The 8,285-nt window shown below is 45.6% G+C and overlaps 1 non-coding gene across 1 annotated transcript; it reads left to right on the top strand.

The window, feature by feature from the left end:
* The first annotated feature begins 6,408 nt into the window (after positions 1-6,408).
* trnap-cgg (transfer RNA proline (anticodon CGG)) lies at positions 6,409-6,492 on the top strand. Its single transcript is given in 2 exon segments — positions 6,409-6,444; positions 6,457-6,492. It is a non-coding gene; the product is annotated as a tRNA-Pro (tRNA).
* Positions 6,493-8,285: the final 1,793 nt, after the last annotated feature.

The following is an 8,285-nucleotide window of genomic DNA, read 5'->3' as shown; positions in this document are numbered from 1 at the left end:
CCGGGTGGTTAACACGAAAATATCGAAAATACACAATAAAAGACGAACAAATTCGAGACGATGAAGGCAGAAAGTAAGAGAAACCAGAAATTATCCAACACATTACAGGATCCTGAAACAGTTTAACTCAAGGTGATTACTTACACAGGCACAATCCGTTGGCAAGCATCATTCGGCAAAATCATGCTTTAAATTGCAAACTCATGACAGAGAAGATCCATTACTACAAATAGAATCCTGAGGGAGTTTTAGAGTTAGAGTCCGACAATTTTATTATGACCTGGAGATAGAGCAATACATAATACACATCCAGATATAATATCACAGGATAAAGCAGCAAAAACAATTTACTTAATAGTCAACCAATCACAAATAAGAGATAAATCTGCAGGTATGTGTGTGTCATTCCAAATGCACATGATATACAGAAATCAGTACGTGAAAAGCAATAGAAATATACTGACTTGAAAAAGAAAATTGAAAGACTATGGTATATGAACAGGGTATACTTTTCCCCAATTGTAATATCTACTGGTGGTTTCATCCCAAAGTCACTGCACAACAATAATTATACCTACACAGGTATATTTTTGTGAATCTCCAGGAAGCTACCATAATAAACATTACTAGAATAGTACGAAAGTTCCCAGCAATAGAAAAATGAGTTTTACCAGTCTTAGCTGTGAGAAAATGAAAAATTATTAACAGACATATGTTTGTACTGCTATGAATGCAGAGGAGATTCAACATGTATTTTACTGAGATGGAAATTTGGAGAACTGCCGAACTCGACAGTTATAGTTAGTGTTTGTTTACAGGCGGATGTTGTCTGCTCATCGCGTGTAGACGGATCCGATGTTGGGTGCAAACAGCTAAATCTCATTGCGGTGCTGCTCACTCACTGCGAGCTCGGACCAGTCCCGATCTGACCGTCGGGGTGCTCACTGTGAATTCCGTCCGCTCTCCCTCTGACGGCCATATTTCCAGCAGCTGTTCCGTTTCCTCCCTGTCCGCGAGAAGCACCGGCTTTGTCCGTCACTTGAGCGCTGAGTATTTACACTGCAGGGCGGGATTTATTATTGAACGTGGTTCGACGATGATGACAGCGGAGATATGGTCAAAAATCAAAATAAGATGCAGGAGAATTTAATCACTGGTCGGAGGTGAAGGTCGCAGGGTGCGGGCGCCGAGGGGTCTGTTCTCATGATGTGTCTCCGTCGGGCTGCCAACCAGTTTTATTTTCCCCGCTGCCATGTTCTCCAATGACCGCCGGTTTTGCACCGTCAAGGTGGAAAAATGCCCCCTACCACCACTGAGAAGAACTTAAGACCTTTTAATTTATTAATTAGTTGATTAATTGACATGACCGGCTATCTCGCTGCGGTGGAGAACTGCTCTCTGAATTTGGACTGAGTTACCCCATAAATAAACGTGTTTCTGCAACAATTTAATACCATCAGCATGTACCCGGAGTGTTCAACATTTTCCAAGCCTTGGAGGGAGTCCGAGCAAAACCGGACGTGGGGGAGGCAATGACGGGAGAATGAGAGCACAGTGGACAGTGGAGTGGAGACACACGGGGAAGAGAGAGATGGGTAGAAAAACTGAGATAAAAACGAGGGAGAGACGGAGGATCAGCGAGAGAAGGGAACGCGAACAAACTAGAGACGTGAGGGACAAAAAATTTCAAGGGAGCAGACACTTTGGTTAGAAAGACTACGGAGGAGAAAGGTTGGTTGGAATGAGATTGGGAGTGGGTGAAGGAGCTATAGAGTGAGTGACGGGGCAGAGAAAAGACAGACTGGGAGAAAAGAGCGACTCGTGGAAGAGAGTCTTGCAGAGATGGGGAGAGACACGGGGAGCGAAAGAGAGAAGCGTCGGAAGAACGAGAGAGACGGGGAGAAAGAGGGGAGAGTGGAAGAGTTTGAGAAGGAGCGAGTGACAAGTGCAAGACAAGAGGGGGATAAGGGTAGAAGGAGAGTGACGAGGAGAGAAACCGGAAGCGTGGCTACCCTTGAAGGAAGAATGATGGACGATGACAGACTGATAGGGTTGGAGACGGCAGAGTTCAGTCTGAGGTTTGCGGACGTTGTGTTGTCTCGTATCTTGCCCAGTCCAACAGTGAAACTGTGCGAAGTATCACTTTGTTGAGCGTATTAGAAATAACCACAATGTATCCGACGTTTACACCATATGCGGAACTAATTGCGGAAATCTAGTTAACACCGTCAACAACGTCGGCAGTTGTCATGTTGACTAAAACAGTGATCTACACTGTCGGCAGTTGTCATGTTGACTAAAACAGTGATCAACACTGTCGGCAGTTGTCAGGTTGACTAAAACAGTGATCAACACCGTCAGCAGTTGTCAGGTTGACTAAAACAGTGATCAACACTGTCGGCAGTTGTCAGGTTGACTAAAACAGTGATCAACACCGTCGGCAGTTGTCAGGTTGACTAAAACAGTGATCAACACTGTCGGCAGTTGACATGTTCACTGAAACAGTGATCAACACCGTCGGCAGTTGTCAGGTTGACTAAAACAGTGATCAACACTGTCGGCAGTTGCCATGTTGACTAAAACAGTGACCAACACCGTCGGCAGTTGTCAGGTTGACTAAAACAGTGATCAACACTGTCGGCAGTTGTCAGGTTGACTAAAACAGTGATCAACACCGTCGGCAGTTGTCAGGTTGACTAAAACAGTGATCAACACTGTCGGCAGTTGTCAGGTTGACTAAAACAGTGATCAACACCGTCGGCAGTTGTCAGGTTGACTAAAACAGTGATCAACACTGTCGGCAGTTGCCATGTTGACTGAAACAGTGATCAACACCGTCGGCAGTTGTCATTTTCACTGAAACACTGTTCAACACCGTCGGCAGTTGTCATGTTGACTAAAACAGTGACCAACACCGTCGGCAGTTGTCATGTTGACTAAAACAGTGATCAACACCGTCGGCAGTTGTCATGTTGACTAAAACAGTGATCAACACTGTCGGCAGTTGTCAGGTTGACTAAAACAGTGATCAACACTGTCGGCAGTTGTCATGTTGACTAAAACAGTGATCAACACCGTCGGCAGTTGTCATGTTGACTAAAACAGTGATCAACACTGTCGGCAGTTGTCAGGTTGACTAAAACAGTGATCAACACTGTCGGCAGTTGTCAGGTTGACTAAAACAGTGATCAACACTGTCGGCAGTTGTCAGGTTGACTAAAACAGTGATCAACACCGTCGGCAGTTGTCAGGTTGACTAAAACAGTGACCAACACCGTCGGCAGTTGTCAGGTTGACTAAAACAGTGATCAACACCGTCGGCAGTTGCCATGTTGACTAAAACAGTGACCAACACCGTCGGCAGTTGTCAGGTTGACTAAAACAGTGATCAACACTGTCGGCAGTTGTCAGGTTGACTAAAACAGTGATCAACACCGTCGGCAGTTGTCAGGTTGACTAAAACAGTGATCAACACCGTCGGCAGTTGTCAGGTTGACTAAAACAGTGATCAACACTGTCGGCAGTTGTCAGGTTGACTAAAACAGTGATCAACACTGTCGGCAGTTGTCAGGTTGACTAAAACAGTGATCAACACTGTCGGCAGTTGTCAGGTTGACTAAAACAGTGATCAACACCGTCGGCAGTTGTCATTTTCACTGAAACACTGTTCAACACCGTCGGCAGTTATCATGTTCACTGAAACAGTGATCAAGACTGTCGGCAGTTGTCAGGTTGACTAAAACAGTGATCAAGACTGTCGGCAGTTGTCAGGTTGACTAAAACAGGGATCAACACCGTCGGCAGTTGTCAGGTTGACTAAAACAGTGATCAACACTGTCGGCAGTTGTCATGTTGACTGAAACAGTGATCAACACCGTCGGCAGTTGTCAGGTTGACTAAAACAGTGATCAACACCGTCGGCAGTTGTCAGGTTGACTAAAACAGTGATCAACACCGTCGGCAGTTGTCAGGTTGACTAAAACAGTGATCAACACCGTCGGCAGTTGTCAGGTTGACTAAAACAGTGATCAAGACTGTCGGCAGTTGTCATGTTGACTAAAACAGTGATCAACACCGTCGGCAGTTGTCAGGTTGACTAAAACAGTGATCAACACCGTCGGCAGTAGTCATGTTGACTAAAACAGTGATCAACACCGTCGGCAGTAGTCATGTTGACTGAAACAGTGATCAACACCGTCGGCAGTTGTCAGGTTGACTAAAACAGTGATCAACACCGTCGGCAGTTGTCAGGTTGACTAAAACAGTGATCAACACCGTCGGCAGTAGTCATGTTGACTAAAACAGTGATCAAGACTGTCGGCAGTTGTCAGGTTGACTAAAACAGTGATCAACACCGTCGGCAGTTGTCAGGTTGACTAAAACAGTGATCAAGACTGTCGGCAGTTGTCATGTTGACTGAAACAGTGATCAACACCGTCGGCAGTTATCATGTTCACTGAAGGAGTGATCAACACTGTCGGCTGTTGTCATGTTCACTGAAACAGTGATCAACACCGTCGGCAGTTGCCATGTTGACTAAAACAGTGACCAACACCGTCGGCAGTTGCCATGTTGACTAAAACAGTGACCAACACCGTCGGCAGTTGTCAGGTTGACTAAAACAGTGATCAACACCGTCGGCAGTTGTCAGGTTGACTAAAACAGTGATCAACACCGTCGGCAGTTGCCTTGTTGACTAAAACCGTGACCAACACCGTCGGCAGTTGTCAGGTTGACTAAAACAGTGATCAACACCGTCGGCAGTTGCCTTGTTGACTAAAACCGTGACCAACACCGTCGGCAGTTGGCAGGTTGACTAAACAGTGATCAACACCGTCGGCAGTTGTCATGTTGACTAAAACAGTGACCAACACCGTCGGCAGTTGTCAGGTTGACTAAAACAGTGATCAACACCGTCGGCAGTTGCCATGTTGACTAAAACAGTGACCAACACCGTCGGCAGTTGTCAGGTTGACTAAAACAGTGATCAACACCGTCGGCAGTTGTCAGGTTGACTAAAACAGTGATCAACACCGTCGGCAGTTGCCTTGTTGACTAAAACCGTGACCAACACCGTCGGCAGTTGGCAGGTTGACTAAACAGTGATCAACACCGTCGGCAGTTGTCATGTTCACTGAAACAGTGGTCAACACCGTCGGCAGGAACTTTCAAAACATCTCGTCTTCTTTGACCACAATCGTAAACTAGACTAATCTTATCTGGTCGCACGTCCATTTAATTCTATTCTGAGCTTCTCTGAAAAACAGACAACACCTCCCTCTAAACAGTAGCAGCAAGCTGCAAAAAGAGTTTCTTTTCTCCGACCCCATCCCCGGAAACTTGAAAGCGCATTAATCCTTTGCTTGGCTGCAGTAATGAAATTAACCACAAGATCATCCTCATGGCCAAGATAGATTAGTGGCCTAAGACATTGTGTTAAGGTCGCAGTTTCCACTGGAGAGGTAGTTTCCAATCCCGTCCATGAATTCGGCATTCTTCCTCCCTTTCGTTCTTTGTTTTCCTCATTTTACACCCAGTTTTGTTGAAGGAAAGTTTCTGTCATTGAGAAATATCCATATCCTGTTGCCCTTCACCATCTTCTCCCTTTCCCCTCGGCTGTCAGCAAGATATGAATCATCCTTTACGCACACTGTCTCATTCCATCTCCATACCAGTTTTTACCCAAACAGCAATGTGGTGATGTCATCGGGGATGGTGATCATATTCGACGTGGAGTGGTGGAATGTGGATGGCAGATTTTACAGTTTGAATTGGAATCCTCTTGTGAGTTTCGACTTAGTTGCACCGAAAAGAGGTAAATACAGATAGTAAAGTCGGAAGGTGACGTGACATGAGTTGGAAGGTCACGTGACGGAACAATTCATGTCAGTGAAAGGATAATCAGCAGAATCTTAGACGAACTTGCGAAACACTCACAACATGCTGGAGGAACTCAGCGGGCTAGACAGCATCGACGTGTGAAAATTTGTCCTGAATAAAATTCTTATTGTGTGTCATTTATAAAACGTCTCCGCTGTTCATGGAACAAATACTTCTGTATACGCGCCTGAAATAATTCTAATTATCCACCGTCCACCAGCCGCCGGGGCAGGAAATTTCTGAGAAGTATCACCTTATGCGAGAAAAATATGCTTGGAGTTTGCGTTTTGAACTAGTGTCCCATGTTTGGGTCCCTTCCATTGGCAAACGCATTCTGACGCATCAGGGTCCGTTATATTCTTATTTTGACTGAATCAAGTAACGAATACTCTTGCAATCTCAAAGGATTACGGGCCCAACATATTTCGACATCAGTCTCTCCTCTCAACAACGGAAAGGACAATGGGTTTTCCACCAATTAAATTTAAATGGCTTCGGAGTTCAGTTGTGACGCAATCTGCAAATGCGGGCTCGTTGGTCTAGTGGTATGATTCTCGCTTCGGGTGGAAATGCACATGCGAGAGGTCCCGGGTTCAAATCCCGGACGAGCCCCGCTATTGGAAATTATCAGCGATTTTCTTCACGACTTTTTCATTGGCGCTCGGGATAATTGGCAATATCAAACAGAATCTCTGAAGGAGGGATTGGAAATAGTTTTCAAGGCAGGTAAGTTTGAAGTGTCACAATTTGGAATGTCAAACCAGCTGAGTATTTATTCTAGGAACGGTACAGCACCGGGGAGTGCAAATCAGCATGGAGAGAGAGTCGGAGAAGGGCATAGTTTGCTGAAACCCGTCTCATATGCAGAGAGACTGTGGGAAAGGTGTTCGGCACGCTGGCCTCAGGAGGTCAGTGTAGGAGTTGGGAGACTGTGTTGCTGTTACACTCTGTTGTGGAAATACATGTAAAATGGAAACTGCGCAGCAGTCTTTGGAAAACGATGGGTCTGCATGTTGATGAGCGCTGTAGACATTAATGACAAAGAACGAGAAACTGGCAAGTGAACTTATATAGTTTAACCACTTCCCTTTTTCCGACTAGGACGCAAGTGCCTCTAACTTGTATACAATATCGGCTTATACACTTCATAGTGTTGCGAATCGGTGCGGGCAGAAATTAGGTGACAAGCGAAACTACTCACCCCGGACACATTGTTGCGCCTAAAGCTTGGGATTTCGAGAGCTGCAATTTCACCACTGAACTCATTTTCTGCTGATCCAGATTGAGAGTCTCAGTTCTGATCTTCACCAACATCTGTCTGACGGATGTGACTTACTTCAGAATCAGAATCAGATTCCGGTTTAATATCTCGGACAGATGTCGAGAAATCTGTTAAATTAGCGGCAGCAGTTCAATCAATACATGATACATACAGAAGTAAAAATCAATCAAACATTCGATTAGAGTAGATGTGTGTATATTAAATTGTTAAATTAAAAATAGAGAAAAACAGATAAAAGAGTGATGCAGTGTTCATAGGTTCAATGTCCATTTAGACATTGGATGGCGGAGGGGAAGAATTGGTTCCTGAATCACTGAGTGTGTGGCTTTAGGCTTCTGCACCTCCTTCCTGATGGTAACAGTGAGAAGAGGAATGTCCTGGGTGATGAAGTCCTTAATGACGGCCGCCGCCTCCTGAGGCACCGCTACATGAAGATGTCCTGGACACAACGGAGGCCTGTCCCCAGGGCGGAGCTGACTAATTTCATAACTTACTGCCTGTCTCGCCGCTGGCTTTTCGGGGCAGCAATGAAGATCCTCTATTCCTGTCAGTTGGCAGCGTTCAGGGATTCATTCATCGTGTCAGTAGCTTCCTCTCGGTTTGCGCAATTCCCTGCCAAGTCCTGGTTAGCGATTCAGAAATACCGACAGATACACATGAAGACGGACTCTTCATTTTCGATTCACTGAAGTTTTCTTTGACCAGTTCGGCTTGATATCTCTGAGCTGAACACTCGAAATTGTGGGAGCGGTGAGTACTCTCAGTCTGCCCTCAACCATTTGACTTGTTTGGCATGAGTGACCCTACCAAGAGTCAAAGCATCAACTCCTAACTCCAGCCAGCTTCGCTCTCCAGGTTACTGAGCCAGGCAAGCCTTCACACCGCGAATAGGTTGTGTTCTGTTTGGAGGCTGCGGATGTGATCACTAGTTATAAGTCAACCCTGAGACGAATACCAGGAATGTCTGACAACATACCGAGCTGAAACCAGTCACGTGAAAGTGACAGTCTCAGCCCATCCTGCGTTTGCAGTGAAAGGTGCAAACCCTTTATGAAGAGTGTCGTTCTCCGTGACGCCACTCGCTGCTCCATTCTGTAGATACTCAACCATTTCAGCAACGACC

The sequence above is a fragment of the Hemitrygon akajei genome, unplaced genomic scaffold (genome assembly GCF_048418815.1).
Source record: "Hemitrygon akajei unplaced genomic scaffold, sHemAka1.3 Scf000077, whole genome shotgun sequence".
Lineage (NCBI taxonomy): Eukaryota > Metazoa > Chordata > Chondrichthyes > Myliobatiformes > Dasyatidae > Hemitrygon > Hemitrygon akajei.
This window is presented reverse-complemented; position numbering and strand designations above follow the sequence as displayed.